The sequence below is a fragment of the Hyperolius riggenbachi genome, chromosome 8, assembly GCF_040937935.1.
Source record: "Hyperolius riggenbachi isolate aHypRig1 chromosome 8, aHypRig1.pri, whole genome shotgun sequence".
Classification (NCBI taxonomy): domain Eukaryota; kingdom Metazoa; phylum Chordata; class Amphibia; order Anura; family Hyperoliidae; genus Hyperolius; species Hyperolius riggenbachi.
Window position 1 is genome coordinate 49764212 of NC_090653.1, and position 11420 is coordinate 49775631.

Below are 11420 nucleotides of genomic sequence, written 5' to 3' on the forward strand. Positions count from 1 at the left end.
CACACCTAAACTTATCACACCTAAACTTATCATGCCTAAACTGAGTTTAGCCATGATAAAGTGCTTTTCACCAGCGTGCTAACTGTTAGCACCGCTTTGTGAATCAGGCCCCTTCAATCTTCACACGTCCTCCACCTGTATAGAACACAATAATAAAACTGAGACCACATAATGAAATCTGAATATACACAAACAAATGAGCACTACCATCCTTGTGCATATATGTGCACCCTAATTGTGCCCTGTGGCTATCAACCATATACTAGTTCCACCACTCAAAGAAAAGAGAAAGCCATCCTGGGCAAAAATATGACTTACCATAAATAACCATTGAGTCAGATCTCTTGTGAAAAATTATTTATTTTAACAAGCTGGGTATATTAAAAACCATTAGAAATAAAAAAATATATATGGCGCCTGCAGTGACCAGTAAGGTTAAAATTAAACCTAATCAATTCATGTATTTGTTATTATAAGTGGGGGTGCATATCAATGACAATTGGCAACCTCTGGGAGCTTTTTACATATTTTTAATTAAAGTCCTTCTGGTGCTATGCACTCCACTGCGTGCTTCTCCAGAAACATAGAACAACATTTCCACATAGTGTGATACTGTATAACCATTCAATAATCATCAATACTCCATGGTGCGGGTGCGAGTGATAACAGTGTCCACACGTGATCCCCACTACCCTAGAGGTCAAAAGGCTCACCAGATGTAGACCACCGTGATTCAGGAGGCAATCTCGCATTCACAAATATGTATCACTCAGGACATCAGTGATCATATCCAGTTCCAGTATAAAAAATCCTTTAATAAAAGTATAAAACAATTTCATCGCGCAGTATGTCAGTCCAAACTAAGTACACACTGCGCCTCTCGCGCACTTAAGCAACTTACAGACTCCCTTTAGGGATGGAATAGCGTGTCATAGCGGCAAGTCTCTCCAGCCTCAGATGCGTCAATGGCCTCTCTGCGGCGTCCCCCTGATGAGTCCTGGTGACGAAACGCGTAGGGCGGAGCCAGTACGCCTGACGTAGGTCACGTGGGTCGGAGTGCGGAAGTCTGGAGTCTCGGGAGCCTGCACAGCGGGACGCCGCAGAGAGGCCATTGACGCATCTGGGGTTGGAGAGACTTGCCGCTATGACACGCTATTCCATCCCTAAAGGGAGTCTGTAAGTTACCTAAGTGCGCGAGAGGCGCAGTGTGTACTTAGTTTGGATTGACATGCTGCACGATGATATTGTTTTATACTTTTATGAAAGGATTTTTATATTGGAACTGGATATGATCACTGATGTCCTGAGTGATACATATTTGTGAATGCGAGATTGCCTCCTGAATCACGGTGGTCTACATCTGGTGAGCCTTTTTGACCTCTAGGGTAGTGGGGATCACGTGTGGACACTGTTATCACTCGCACCCGCACCATGGAGTATTGATGATTATTGAATGGTTATACAGTATCACACTATGTGGAAATGTTGTTCTAGGTCTCTGGAGGAGCGCGCAGTGGAGTGCATAGCACCAGAAGGACTTTGACTATTTTACAGGAGGAACCACAGCGCACTCAGTGGACTTTGTGTAACATTTATGGTGATATTCATGTCAATTTGAATGATTTGTTTTTTTGCACTGTTAGTGCTGGCTGTGGGTGCGCAGAGCAGGAGGGGGTAGCAGCCAGGAAGGGGGAGCAGCGGCAAAGCGGTGGGGAGGAGGGGCAGACCCTCCCTCATTTACCTGGGGCTCCCTGTCCGCACAGCTAGTTTTGCTATATTTAAATTAATCAGCAGCGAGCAGGGAAGCAATGACCTACTTCCTTACTTGCGTTCCGACACTCGCCACGTCACTTCTTGCAATGCCGCCCACTGAAGTAAAAAGGGCAGCACTGCAGGAAGTGATGCGGCAAGCGGTGGAACGCAAGTAAGGAAGTAGGTAATTGCTTCCCCGCTCGCTGCTGGCTAATTTAAATTTAGCGAAACTAGCTGGAGGGGGGCACGGACGGGGGAGCACGGATCCCCCTTTGCACCGCTGTGCCTGCTCCTCCCCCTTCCTGGCTGCTACCCCTCCAAGGTACCTAATGGGGGGGCAGCATCCTCACAACTTTGCTTCAGGTGGCAAAAAGTATACAAACGGCCCTGATATTACTGGCAATAATGCTGGCAGAGAACCGCACACTGTGCCATTAACACGATTAATTAACGTACATGGGTAACACGAGCATTGCAATGGCAACTCACTTTCATAACGCAACATGCAATACCAATGCTTGCATTGCCAATGTACCACGAGTCACGCTAATGGCACACCGCCTGGTACTCTGCTGGCGATAGTACCAGTAATATTGCCATGCGCCGCCTGCACACAGCAGTTTTAACAATGCAACTTGAATCAGCCCCTTTGACACTGATTCACTTATGTACCAGAGCTCATATAAGTAAAAAGATTTATACATTCCTGGGGCTTCCTCCAGCCCCGTTTGCTCGTATCGCTCCCACGCCGCCGTGCTCCTCCACTGCCCGCAGCTTCGGGAACCGGGTCCTGTCACTTCTGTCAGTCAGCTCCAGTCTACGCAGGAGAAGTGCGATGTTTGCGTATCTCTCCCCTGCAACTGCCCTGTGCCCGCGCAGGTACTCAATGATTCTCCGGTCCCCCGCCGCGGCTCAGTTACGATTATACCGACTGAGCAAGTTGATGGCGACTGCACCTGCATGGCCCTGGCCACACGCGACCTCATTAGTGCTTTTATTGCTGGGAGCATCCAGCACAGGTACAGTACAAGAAAATCTCTACTGTGCGTGTGCAGGATGCTCCCAGCATGGGGGAATGAACGAGGACGCGTGCGGCCAGGGCCAGGCAGGCACAGTGGCCATCGACTGGCAGAATCGAAACTGAGCCGTGGCGGGAGATGGGAGCATCGTTGGGTACCTGTGCAGGCACAGGGCAGCTGCAGGGGGCGGACATAATGCAACGCATGGGTAATGTGCAGTGCCACTTTCCCAATCCTTAGCATTCCTGTTGTCACAGGGAAAGCTACACAACAGTCACTGTGAATGTGGCTTAGAGGACACCCAGTGCTGAAACTCCCTGTCTCTCCTTGTCCATTTAACTAGGGTTTGCTAAACAATTGATGATTGGAGGGTACCTGAACATGATGCAACATAAAGGAAAGTTTGGAATGCAAAATGACAGAGTGTTCCTAACAAATATATGGAGTATTTATACAGGTATATATTTCCAGTATTCCTGTTACTGGCAAGGCAGTCACTAGAGTGCACTCTGTAGCAGTGTTAGCGAGTCTCACCCAAAAACGCCTTACTGAATAGGTGCTGGCTTACTGAATAACAAGAGCCAAGATCTAAGCCCAGGTCTCCTAAGTCTGAGACCTATCCAACCATATAAGGTTACAAAATAGGACTTCACCCATAGCAGGGGGTACTTGGTACATACTATCTTTCAGAAAGGGGGTACAAAATAAAATGTGATAATCATGAGTAACACGAGTCAACTAACACTATTATGGAGGTTATCGTTTAAAGGTGCCCACTAATGATGCAATCATAATTGTACAATCTTGCCATATCAATGCAGAAGAAGGGTAAACTGAGTGAATATGCTTTGCATGCATACTTTAGCTAGTCCCTCATATTACATAGAACTGGTAAGATTGTACATAGAACAACTAGGTGAAACTGTGTACTGTGGTTGTATGTTGAGGATAAATGGCCCTGTTTAGTCTTCTTCTATGTCTAAAATGTGCATTGGATACAGTGAAGCATACAGTCAATGAAAAGTAAGCTTCGCTGTGATAGGCACATTTTGCAGTTACCATTCCACACTCCGTTATACCTCAATGCACCCGCTGCACTTTAAACGCTGCATAGGTGGTGCATTGCAGCCACGTTACAAAGCACCGCTGTGAATGTGGCCTGGATGGCAAATGCAATGCAGCACTAAAAGGGCAATGTGGCACAAGGCATAATGACTAGATATCATTTTGATTGTTAGAATATTGTAAGGTACAGAGTACTGTCTTTTTTTAATAAAGAGGTGTTTGCATATTTTCACTAATAATGCATCAATTCAAGACAATGGCCATAGCCGTGCATTTCATTTCGTTACGTCCTTGTATGCCAGGTGTGCATCCAGAATACATTATAATGCTCCCCCAGCTTTTATTCATTTTAGTGATTTATATTTCTGTGGCACTATACAGAGTAAGAAACAAACATGGGGTACATAATACAGATTATGGTATAAAATATTGACTTGGTATCTAATACAAAATTGGTGGACATAGTCATTACAGTAACAAATGTAACATGATAAAACGTCTGGCATTTTACAAGACACAAAAGGGAGAGAACTTTGCCCTAGCGACATTACAATCTAAAGGAATAAGTAGGAAACAAGTGGTGGGGTAAAATGTACACCGCTTTTAGACTTACAGTCTTTAACCTTTTAGCAGCCACATAAAGTAAAACTTTATATGGCCACAGAGCCACATTTTTCCTTGCGCCGCGGAAGTGTGCCTTCCACAGCCTGAAGACATAACAACAAAAGTTGTTTAGGTGATACCTTTAATGACTAACTGTACAAGATTTATCTGCAAGCTTTCGAAATGTTAAGTTTCTTCTTCAGGCATGTTTCAGAACTGGATCAAATCCATACAAAGTAATTTGTATGGTTCTTAACCATACAAAGTATGGTTCGAAGATCCAGTTGTTATCCCTTCAGATTCTCTTCTTGACTAATACCAGACCACACGCAACTGACTTCCCCAGCCTGGCATGCTATGCGGGCTATGATGAAGGGGTGGCAGGTAGCTGTTATAGTAACCTCTCCAGATGGCCTGATAAGCTTCTTTTCTGCTCCACCGTGGTGGCGATGCAGCCCCGACATGTCTTCTGGGTCCTGATCACATTGGGATCCAGGGGACGATGTCAGCATTACAGCACCAGTCGGTGGTGGAAGAGGAGTGATGGAAGAGTCTATTCACCACAACTTAACCACCACCAAGTATCGCTGTAACTCTGACACCATCCTCTGGTTCCCAATCATGTGTCATATCATGTAATCGGGACATAGAAGTCATCTCAGCTTGCCTTGTTCTAAGTAGTAATACAGGATAACCAGTAACCTACCTGGACACCCAACAAATATGGTTGTTTCTTTATTTTGCTTTTTTACGCTACTCAAGACATTTCTTCTTTGTTTGGGTGGTGCTGAGAAGCATTAGAACTCTACATGGTTTTTATCAGTCACTTGGTTTGTCCCTTAGTGTTAAGATCTCCCACCATGTCTTGCCCTGCCAGGTGGCATTTCCTGAACAGTAATGTAAAACCATGCAAACAGGTCAAAAGTGATATAATCCTATAGCAAGTTAACCTAAAACAATATGGAATTTCACTTGATGTTAGCATGGAGATGGCGTAATTGTCACTCAGTACTATTCTTTGTAATCATTTTTAATAACAGTCCTGTGTGTACAGGCATCCGTTGTGTTATGCCACTGCGTATTCTGCAGATCAATATGTTGGATTTCTTTGGTCAGTATTCCACCTCACTGGGGCATTTCTCCTCCTCTCTCTTTTCCATTAAACACTAAATACTGTTCATCATAGAACTGAACATGTAAGCCTTTAAAAGAATGTTTTCCAGATTAAAGAAGATGGTTGGATAATGGCCAGCTGTTATGTCAAGTCTGTATGTATTTTAATTTATACAAAACTAGCACTACAGGTAGACTCCAACCTAAGAACAACCAACTTACTAATCTTGTACGGAAGATAAAAGAGAGATACCGAGAGCCCGATATGGTGAGCCCGATATGGTGTAGTATGTATTGGAAACAAGGAGGAATAGTGATAGTAAGTAATATACTCACAAACAGGGGTTACCACTCAGGCAACCACTGTATACGCAGGTGGGGAGATTAGACCTGCCCCCACTCAGGAATAAGATGTCGCTCTCTGAAGAAGGAAAGGAGGGTGTATCACCCTTCCACCAAGGGTGGAACTCTTGACAAATAGATGTACAGAGGCGCCAAAAGGATAAAAGTATGCTAAAAAGTTTAAAATATTCGGGTGGCGGTGGTGGGCCGACCACTCCCAATTAGACACGATGCTGTCATTTGAACTAAAGACAATTTATTTACATACTCCAAAAACAATGTCGCAACGCGTTTCACGGGCACAATCCGGCTTCATCGGGCATTAAACAAATGGAGTATCACACAGCTACTGGTCCAGTATACGCTTGGCACCTCTGTTCCTAATGACCCACTGATATGAACGGCCTGAAAATGGGAAATTTGTTTCTGTGAGAACAAGTGAAATTTTATTTTCAAAAGACATTGTCGTTTTTGAGAAAATTAATATAAAAAAAAATCGAAGAAAAATGTTTTTTACACTGGTGAAATTACATTTTGTATCAGTACTCTGAGGGCACAGAGGAGACACAATGGGGGGACACTGACGGTACGGGGGACAGAGGTGAAACAGTGGGGGGACACTGACGGTACAGAGGAACAGAGGAGACACAGATACTGGATGCACAGAGTGGCAAAGAGAAGGTGCAGGGGCAAATATGGCACAGTGTTTCAAATTATGGACAGATTCAGGTTAAGAACCAACCTACAGTCCCCATCTCTTTCATTAATCTGTGTTTACCCATTGCCCTTGTAAATATAAGTGTAGCAATTTCCCTAAGAATGCCATATTCCTTATCAAATAATGTTTTTACAGTTGAATTACAGTATTTGAAAATGTTGACTATACTTTAGGAAAATAACAAAATGTGTAAGTTAATAGACTTCAAACCACAGAGAGCCGTTGGTGAGCAGTTGATCTGCACAAGGTACCCTCCCCGATCCTCAGTGATTCATATAGTAGTGCCATGTTTTTAAAAGCATGCAAAAAATGGCACCCAAAAAATTCCTTACACTTTCGGTTAATTTAAATAATTAATTATTTTAGTTTAGATCTCCCTCCTTACTGTGTAGAGCAGCCAGTTGCTATAAAGTGAAGCTTTGCATTGTGATTTTTATGTTAGTGTTATAAGCACAACTTCTTGAAACTTCAATATTAACATGTAAAATTAAGACCTGCCTGAATGCCAACTAGATACTGTAGATGGATTGACAGACTGATAGTATACAATCCTATGTATTCCCGTGTCAGTGCTTACAAAAAAATATATAGATAGACTAATAAACCCCCATATAAGGCCTTATGTGCCACTGCCCCAGTACTTCAAACCAAGGACACCAATTAGATTCAAACTTGGAAACCAACAGTTTGATTCCCAACTGCAGTTGGGACTAATGTCAATACTAAAATGGCAATACACAAACCACATAGTAAATATACATTCACATACATTACATATTTTATGTTATATAAAAGCTGCTTATGAATATGATGCACTCTGAAACCTGCTTGGTGGCAACTGAGTTATAACAAATTTTAAATAGTTAAACCATGCACATCTGCTTTATAGAAAATGTGAAAATGATGGGGTCATTACTGTATGCCAAGGTCATTACAATTATTATAGTATTACACTATTATAGAATAGTGTAGTTTTCATAACCACTTTAATATGAGATTTAAGGGATTATTGTGTATAAGTATGCTTAACCTTTTCAGGACCAGCATATAAAACCCCCTTAAAGTGAATGGGAACCACATTTAAAAAAAATGAGACAGATACTTACCCAAGGAGAGGGAAGGCTCTGGGTCCTATAGAGCCTTCCGGCTCCTCTCCTGGTCCCCTCGTTCCAGTGCTGGCTCACCCGGTAGCAGTATTTGACTAATTAGTCAAATACTGCTTTATCCGGCCGAAGGAGGCTTCAGAAGTCTTCAGGGAGCCCGAGTGCTCCTGAAGAAGGGCGGCCCTGTACTGCGCCTGCGAAGCACGCTCTCTTGCACGCTCATGCCTGTGCAGTATGGAGCTGCACGTCTTTGGGAGGACACGGCTCCCGAAGATTTCCAAATAACTTTCGACAGGGGATTGAAACGGGGGTGGGGGGGTGGGGGGGGGGGGCAGCACAGGATAGAGAGCACCGAGAGAGGAGACAGAAGGCTCTATATGTCCCAGAGCCTTCCCTCTCCTTAGGTAAATATTTGCTTAATTTTTTTTAAATGCGGTTCCCATTCACTTTAAGGACCAGAACATTTTTCATAGTTTTGAGATGCTTTTGTTTGAGTTTAAATATCTTACTCAGTTTTTAGTCTACCCAAACAAATATACTATAATATAATATATATAATAATAATAGATATTGTTTTTTTCATGACAAATAGGGCTTTTTTTTTCTATACCACTTAATTATGTGAATGTTGGAGTTTTATTGTGTTTTATGAGAAAATTGCACAAAAAATGTATTCAAATGTATCCTGTCTGAACTATTCAACCAAAGATGTGTAAATATCTTGCATTAAAACATAAAATCTTTTTAAAATGTATTATTTCATGTTTTTCCTATGCATACATGGAAAAAAATGCAAAATATGTACATATTAGGTACATTGCAGGGATTGTGAAAAACTGTGTAATTTAGCTTTTCAGTGAACAAAAGTGACAATGCTAGTGTACATCACTTTCTTGAAGCTCTGAGCTACTGAAATGGTAAAATTCCCAACAAAATGACTTCATTCAGTAAAGTAAACCCCTGAGGTATCATTCAATGGGTGCATTGATCATTTTGGTTGCAAAGATTATTGGTGAAATTTAATGGAATGTATGACAACATATGAAAAATGCATTTTTTTTATTGAGATATGTCAGTTCTTCTGCTTTTCACAGACATACTTTGGAGTGTAGTAGAAATTCACCCCAGAAATGATTCAGTAACTCCTTCCGAATAAAACGATATCAGATATGACGGGCTACATTGTTTGTATAGTTAAAAGCAGTATCCAGAAAGCGTTGTCTATAATTGAGCTTTCAGAGAGCATAAATCACATGCTTGTATTTACCAGCATAAGCCGCTCACAATGAAGTCTGAGGTAAAAAGTCTTTCAAATGCCTGCCAAAATGACTTCATTCAGTAAACTAAACCCCCTGAGGTATCATTCGATGGGTGCATTGATCGTGGAAATGTAAGTGGTACACACATGATTACTCTTATGCTAAATAAAATGACCACAAACACCAGGTTAGATGAAAATAGGCCATAGGCACTGTTTATTGCGGTTTTTGTTTTCTTTTATTAAATAATTAATCTTTATTATCCCATATTTCAATTATTAAATTCAAACAAATATAACCATAAACTAAAAACCAAATTGTCTTTAGACTAGTATTATCATCCAAATAATCCATATAAAAAATTAGTCAACCCACAATCGTGGGCGACTTTAACCGCACACGCCAGGCTAAGGCCTGGCACCCCAGCCCACGGCCCTCTCCACCATACTATGCAAGTCCGTGTTAAAAATATCCAATCCTATTGGGGACAAATGTACGAGGTCCCGGCGATACAGGCCTGGGACGTCTCCCTCAAGCTCGGTGTGGCGGAAGGTAAAACCACCCACCGACGGCATAAATTTGCTCATTGCAAAATTGACTCTTTTGCGTATTTTTTCCAAGAACCTTCGAGAACCCTTCTTTAACCAAAGGTAGCGCTGAACCATCTCTGAAAAAGTGAGAACTGTGTGGGAGAAAGAATCATGGATCTGTTGAAAATCCTGACACATCTGTGACATAAGGTCGAGCGTCTTGACCTTACCAAAATCATTACCCCCTAAATGCACTATCAGTACATCCGGTACAGGCCAAGAGTCCAACAAGGATAAAACTTTTGGAACAAAGGAAACCCAGCGCATTCCCCTAGCACCCTTCCAATAAATATGATAATCATCAACGTTTAAATCCAATTGCTCAGAGTAAGGCCTTTCTTTAGCTCTCATCCGGGCCCAGAAGACGAATGAGTGTCCTAATATCCAGACTATATAGGTAGAAAAAAACAACGTTTTGTAAAAAATAATACCTTTTAATGGCTAACTAATAGAGTTAAATGATGCAAGCTTTCTGGGATCTAGTCCCCTTCTTCAGGCATATTTCCAGATGTAAACTGAAGTAAAACACTGATGCAGATAAATGGTAAACACGAAGATGACAGTTGTGCTGGTTACTGTTTATCCGTTAGGAGTCAGGTGATCAGCAGGCTGGAGCCAGTGAGTTAGTGTAACCATACATGAAATCCAGCAGGTTTCTGAAGATCATGAAGCCAAATCAATCATGTTACATAAGGTGTCATGAATCCTGTTCCACAATTTAAACCTTCTGCTAATGTCTTGAACATTTTCATAAATTTGTACTCAGAAATTTTTCTTGATTGATCATTTTTGAAGTTACCCTTAAGAACAAGTACTTTTAGATCTTGCATGCTGTGTCCTGGTTCACAGAAGTGTTGGCCCACTGGTGTGTCCATTTTACCTTCATTGATTTTAAAGCGGTGATGGTTCATTCTTGTGCGCAGTTTTTGTCCTGTTTCTCCTATATAGATTCCTCTTGAGGGGCATTTCATGCAGCGTATCATGTATACAACATTGGATGACTCACAGGAAAATTGATCTTGTATTTGATGATATTTCTGTGAGTTTGGTATTTGTATTTGGCTTGTGCTCAAGATATAAGGGCAGGTCTCACACCTTGTGTTATTGCAGGGTAATGTGCCTGGAGTATCTGGTGTAGATAATGCACTTCTGATAATCATTTGTCTCAAATTGGGAGGTTGTCTGAAAGCAAGCAGTGGTAAATCATGAAAAACATCCTTCAGGCGTTTGTCTTTATGGAGTATCGGTTGTAGGGCTTTCGATATCTTCCTCAGTGTCTTTAATTTTGGGTTGTAGGTTACCACAATTGGGATTCTAATATCCAGACCACGCTTTTAAGACCTGAAAAAAAAAAAAACCATTAATAGCAGGATAAAGAAGGATGGATGTATAATTTGTACCTCCTAGACTCCCATCTGTCAATGCGTTTAATCACAGATTCTGCTAAGCCAAGTCTAGCGGCCTCTGTGGCCGCACCGATTCTGAATGAAGGACTAGAGAATGTTAAGGCTTTCAGCCCAAGGACACTGAGGCATTTGCTTAGAATTGATCATAACTGAAACATAGACCGGGGGGAGCCATCGGCTTCCGCAAGAAATGACAAAGAGGGGGCCAGAAGCTGCAGAAAATTAGAAACTGCATGAAACGGGCATGACAAACCGTCATCTAACCTATATAATGAAAGCCATGCTCCCCTGCCAAATCTATCAGTTTTGGATTTTTTTATAAATACTTGGACTGAGTCACGGGTCAGGGCCACGTCCTGGTGGCCCAAACCCGTGTGAACCATTTTGGATCTGGAGACTAATTTCCGAAATGCGCAGAGCGCCAAAAAACGCCAAGGTAAACGATGCACG

The 11420-nt window shown here is 42.1% G+C and overlaps 1 long non-coding RNA gene across 1 annotated transcript; it reads right to left on the minus strand.

The window, feature by feature from the left end:
* Window positions 1-6133: 6133 nt before the first annotated feature.
* Window positions 6134-10121, minus strand: LOC137528133 (uncharacterized). The gene is made up of 2 exons (XR_011023281.1): window positions 9996-10121; window positions 6134-6299 (listed from the first exon to the last, which is right to left on the minus strand). It is a non-coding gene; the product is annotated as an uncharacterized lncRNA (long non-coding RNA).
* Between the last annotated feature and the right edge of the window lie 1299 nt (window positions 10122-11420).